The sequence below is a fragment of the Gossypium arboreum genome, chromosome 3 (genome assembly GCF_025698485.1).
Source record: "Gossypium arboreum isolate Shixiya-1 chromosome 3, ASM2569848v2, whole genome shotgun sequence".
Taxonomy (NCBI): domain Eukaryota; kingdom Viridiplantae; phylum Streptophyta; class Magnoliopsida; order Malvales; family Malvaceae; genus Gossypium; species Gossypium arboreum.
In genome coordinates, this window is record NC_069072.1 from 136,112,694 (window position 1) to 136,119,346 (window position 6,653).

The window sequence follows — 6,653 nt, forward strand, 5'->3', positions numbered from 1 at the left end:
ATATATTGAAACACGTTTGAATTTTGTATATCAAAATATTAAATATATTTTAAATTATTACGTGAACAAGCTATATTCTATAAAAGGGCAAAAAAGGAAACACGTTATATATATTATTTAAATAATAATGTTTTTAAATAAATTACACTTTTGATACTTTTATTTTGAAAATTTGTAGTTATGTCACCTAACTTGAGATTTTTATCACCGAAATTTGTAAAACTATTAAATATTTTATTTCAATTAGAATTTCTTGGTTCATTAATGTAGTACTTAAATTTTTTCAGATGTTCAAGTAATGAATTTCAGTAGTTTTGATAATCAATTTATTTATTCCAACTTTAAATTTAAAGAATATAATTATAATAAAGTAGAAGTTCACATATAATCTTAATTCTACCAATTCTTGGCAATTAATGGAAGAAGACTTGCTACAAATTACTCTCTTAAATTACGATGTACAAACAAAATTAAATCTTAACCAATATGTGATATTTAAAATTATAATTTAAGAGTTAATTCAAGAAAAAGTTGTGTGTGTGTTTTTTTTATTATTGATGAACTTAAAGGTACATTAAGATATTTCTTTATCAAGCTATACTTCCATATTTGAGATCAATGCATGTGATATAATCTTTAGCTATGACATATAAAGTAATTGTAACAATATCGATTGAGAGATGAACAACACATTCGCAATTTGTTTCGCCATTAAATCTAAAGAAATAGAGTTTTGAGATTAATGTAATTATAGAGTTATTGCGAAGGTATCTCTAATCATATGAGATAAGACACCTATGGCGAAAAGATTTGCATTGAAAAAGTAGATCTAATTAATTGAAGTTTCAAAGATATTATGGATAGTAAACATTTTTCAGGAAAAGTAATTGTTTTTGGAACTGACTTTCATCAAGTGTTGCATGTTATCTCGAATGGTAAAAGAATGGAAACAATCAGTGCAAGTCTTGCAATAATATATTTATGGAGTTAGATAGAAAAACTGACACTAACAAAAAAAAAAAAGGACATATAAAGAAGAATGTGTAATTGAAGATGATCTTTTATAAATAAAAAAAAAAAGGAAAAAGAAAACATATCTAGAAGAGAAGAATGAGGATGACTAACACTAAATTGACTTTAGAAATTTTAAATAGAAAAATTAAGCTATAGAAAGATTCTATTTTATTTTCTATTAGTATTTTATTGTTTATATTATAAAATTAACATTTGAATCCTATTGTTATTCTAATATTTATATTTTGAATTTGACTTCAAATTTTTCTTAAATTATTTTTATATATTTATTTGTATTTTGAATTTAACTTTAAATTTTTTTAAAATATTTTAATTTTAATATTTAAAATGAATTTAATAGAATTAATATTATTTTATTATATTAAAACTTAACAAGAATCACGTGCACAAAACATCACTGCCTATAACGCTTTATCCACTTCAGCAAATTAGTTTAATTTCGAAATTTGACCAAATGGAAACGTTCCAAATTATAGCTGACCAGTTATTGGTGAAAAGTTATTTCTTTTAATTATTAAAACAAGTATAATTGTATCTATTGATTAATAATGAAGAGATATGATTATTTTAATAAATATATATTTGGATAGTTATGATTATTATTAAAAGATGTGACTATTTGGATAGTTGTGTTGGTGTGAATAATTATTATACATTTTATGCTTAAGGTTGATTTAACTTGGATTGGGAAATCGAAAACTCTAAAAAATAGTTTTATATTAGTATGAAAGGTTTTTTTTTAAAAATTGATATTCTTGTTATACACTAATCAATGCTTAATAAATGATATGTTGTGAACTAACTAAAATTTGACTAAGGTAAGTGTACTTATAAATTAATAGTATAGCTATGGTGAGTAAAGATATCGTTCCCACGAAAACTAAAAGTACTAATAATTATTGTCTTTTTATTATTTAACCGAATAAATCGAGTGATTGATTAAAAACTAAAACTAACTAAATTAATTAACAAAAATGACAAAGAACAAATCAAGAAAATAAATGATTAACAACCAAGAAACAAAACAATATTCGGGAAAGAATTCACCTAGCTTTCATCTATCACTATCAATCTAAATTACACAATTTCTTTACTTAGTAACTTGATTTGTAAAAATCCTTAAATTATGCTAATATCTCTTACGAGAGTAAGAGCAACTGACTTTAGGTTGATTAATTGAAATTTCTTTCTAATTAAAAACTCTATTATCTCATTAACTCATGCTATGAATTCCCCTATTAGATTTGACTCTAATCTGGTAGGTTTATGTCGTCCTATTTCTAGGACTACACGCAACTCCATTTAATTACGCAAGATTTACTCTTAAACAGGGTTTATATCTCCTCTGATTTAGGCAAATAATTTAAAAATATTAAACTAAGAATTAATCACACATAATTAACAACAAACAACTAAGTATTTATTGAATAAAATAAAAATCAAACAACAGAGTCCATCATAGAGTTCATCTCCCTAGGTATTTAGAAAATTAATTCATGCATGAAAATAAAAATATCCAAGATACAGTATAACCGAAAGAAATAAAGAAACTCATTTAATCTCCTAAGAAATCAATTGAAAATCTACTTCAGAATCGGCTTAAATGATATTTTTTTGAGTTCTTTTCTTAAATATTTTATGACCACTCACTCTTATATTCTTAAAATAAAAATATTTTAATTATGATAATTTTAAAAATTACAACACGTGTCTAACCTTTCAAATAAGAATACTAGTTGACCTTACAAGTGTAGCATCATGTGTAGCATTATAATAATATTTTCATTCCTTGAATTTACTTCCATTATGTATCCCTACTTATTGGGAATGAATAAAATAATGAAGCATTATATCTCTCTAAATCTCTATTGTCGAAACCATTTTTTTATTTCGTTTTAGAAATGATGGATAGACTTTTTGGAAAGCGAAAATGGAGTCGCCACCAAATTTTTTTGTTTAGGTGTGATCGGATCACCTAGAAATTTGGGTTGTTTTATAAAACATTTTGGTTTATTAAAACAATGATTTGGTCTACGAAAATATGAGAAAATAGGCTCGAGAGTCAGTTACGTATGAGGAAGGATTAGCACCCTCATTACGCCCAAAATTGGTACCAAATTGATTAAATACTGTCCTTTTGTCTAAAATTAAAAATGTTTTTGAAATGTGGTTCTTGTTAATAACATTTGAATAACCCGAGTCCATTGCCAAAAATCTTCTTGTTTCGACGTTCGAAAATTTGTAATTCGAAAATAACAAAAGGATGCCCAACTATTTGGTCTAACGAAAAATCGATACCCAGCACAGTAGGGCACGATTCCTCGAATTTTCAAACATTGACCATTGCCTCACCTTGGAAGATACGAGTGAAATTCTGAAGAGATATTCGATTATTTTGAGCAAATAGGAAATTGCAACCCAGCACGATAGGGTACTATTCCCTGAACTGCTAAATACCGAACATTTCCTTTATAAGTTTTTTTTTTAGAAAACATGAATGAAATTCTAAAGAGACATTCGATTATTTTGAGCAAACGAGAAATTGCAACCCAACACATTAGGGCACGATTCCATGAATTGCTAAATATCGAACATCTCTTTCATTTTAATGAAATTTTTTAAAAGACATGAGTGGAACACCGAAGGAATATTCGATTGTTTCGAACAAATAGGAAATTGCAACCCAGCATGATAGGGCACGATTCCCCGAATTGCCAAACATCTAATATTGCCTTTACTTGCAAAAAATCTTATTTCGAGGTAACAAAATGTCATATCAGTGAGTTAGGACACAACTATTTCCCGAATTTCCAAACATGAAACATTGCCTTGATTTGTGAAGTTTCAAATACAATTGCAAAAAAAATGAGTCAATATACTTGTTTGATTATTTAGAGATAAAAACAATTGACGTTGAGAAAGAAGTTGGAATTAAAAAAACATGATGCAATAAAGAGCATGCAAGCTTAGTATTGAGCCAGAAATAAAAATTTGGGACAATAACATTACATGAATAATCAAGAATGATACAAAAACATGAAGGAACAAATATATAAATACAAATGTTAATAATTATAAGCTAATGAATTAAAAGTCAACTTAAAAGAAGTTCTAAGCAAATTACTCAAATAAAATATCAAGTTTTAAAATAAAATGAACAATAGGGAAGAAAGGAAAGTTTAAAAGAACACTACTATAAAAGTAATACAAAGACTTTAAAACAAATAATGGATATAAAACTTTTAAAATAAATAGAAAAATATAAATAAGTAATAAATTAAATAATATCATACGAATGAATTTTAAAATAAATGCCATAAAATAATTTACATGGAAATTTGAGATGCATCAAACATATATATATATATATATATATATATATATATATATACATAAATGAAGTTTCAAAAGATTTAGCAATATGCAAAGTGATATATGTACAACATTTAAGTAAATAATATATGAAATTAATAAACCTAATATAATATATATATATATATATATATATATATATATAAAAGAGATAATGATAATATACGAAAGTATTTGAAAAAGAAAAGAAAAAAATATGCACATAAAAAAAAAAAATAACAAAATCATCAAAACAATACAAGATTATATGCTAAAATAATATGCTCTTATTTCTTAAGGAAAAAAACTTCATTGTAAGCACAACAAAACCAAAGGGATAATTTATAAACAAAACTAATCATTTAAACAAAATTGTGGGCCAAAATAAAACGCGCACAAATGCTCGGGGATCAAAATTGAAAATGACCCAAATCACCAAAAACACTGCCTAGGCGCGGACCAAACTGAAACAGCGTACAAACTTTTGGAGAAAAATGAAAGAAACATAATAGGGACAAATTAAAGGTAACGCAAAATAGGAAGGACTGGCCGCGCAAATTACCCATTTAAGGGGAACATGCACAGAACCAACTGTCCATGCGCATCTTTTTCCTTTCCCCAAAAGCAATTAAAATTAAAGAACAGTGGCCCCTTTTTTTTAAAAAAAAAACTTTTAGAACATCCAAATCCCTTTTTTTTTAAAAAAACCTTTTTTTTCTTAAAATATTCACCCCCCTTCTATTCATTCAGTAGAAATAAAGAGAGCAGCCCCTTCTCCTCAACTTCTTTTCTCTGCTAGGTTTTCTACCTTCCCCCTTTTGAACTGTCACCAAACCATCGTGAACCCGCCGTGGCTTCTATCGTAAACGGTGGTTCAAAGCCTCATGGAACCGGGTTTTTGGCACTTTTAAAGGGAGATTCAATGTGAGGCCTCTTTATACCGAAGAAAACAAAGGAGAAAGAACCCTCCACCTTCTCCTTGCGTCGATTCTGACGACGGAAAAGAAAACTCCGGCAACGCAACCCCGGGGTGAATCCGGTAAGACTCTCTTCTCCTCTCTCTTTTTTTTTTATTTTTTATACCCACTTTCGTTTAATAGATTTGTAAACAAAAATAAAAAAGAAATAAAAAAGAAACTAAAGAACAAAATGAAAACCAAGAGAATACGATCGGAAATCCACATTTTCTTTGTGTTTTTTTTCTTTTTTTTCTGAAATCCTGCGTACAAGAATGGGGATCCCCCTTTTTCTTCCTGATTTTCGGATGGCTTTCTTATAGCCATCCCTTTTTTTACAAATTTTATTATTATTTGTTGCTGTCTTTTCTCCTTTTTCTCTTTTGCAGGTGCAAGTGAAGCAAGTGGAGGTGTGGGTTGGTACAGACTTTGGTGGCTAGTTTTTTTTAGTTTTTTTTTTGTGTTTCGGTTGGGCTAGTGTAATGGGATTAGGTTGGGCCAAAATTGGGTTTGGGCTTGTAACTGGGTAATGGGCTAGGTTTAATTTGGGTTTGGTTTTATTGGGCCCCGGGTAAAATTTGGGCCTTACATCTATCATCACCATTATTCTTATCTAATTCATCAAAGGTTTAGATTTTCTTTTAAATTTATTTTAATTTTAAAAAATTCTTTTATAAATCTCAAATATATTTAATAACTATTCAGTGTAATGGTAAAATATATTGCATTTCACATTTTAAGAAAAGAATGTACATTCAAACATTAGAAATGACATAATTAAATAGGACAATTACGAATCCTGAAAATGAACTGTAAAATGATTTGTCCAATTCAAAATTTCAAACTATAGAATCCTAATAGAAAATTTGACCTAAAATACTTAAGTAAGAAAGATTTTTTTTAACAATCTCATTAAAAGTTTTGATCATATTTGTTTTTTTAACACAATATTTAGAATTACCTATAGCCCCTCCCTAACTAATAGGAGAATAATGCATTTCAACCCACTCGAACCCACATCTTTTGCATTGACAACAATACTTATGTCAATTGAGCTAAAACTCAATCGACACTTGAAAGAATATTTAAATACATTAAAATTAATTATTATGTTGGCAATAAAAGTATAAAAAATTTATGATAAAACATTATTTGAAATAGAAAAATATAAAAAACTAAAATTTGAGAAAAATTCAAAAAAATATCATTAAATAATAAATGCATTAAAATTGACACGTGGTAAAGATGAAATTGGTCCATAGATCCCGATACTAGTGTTTGCCATAATATGTTGTCTATATGGTGCAAAGG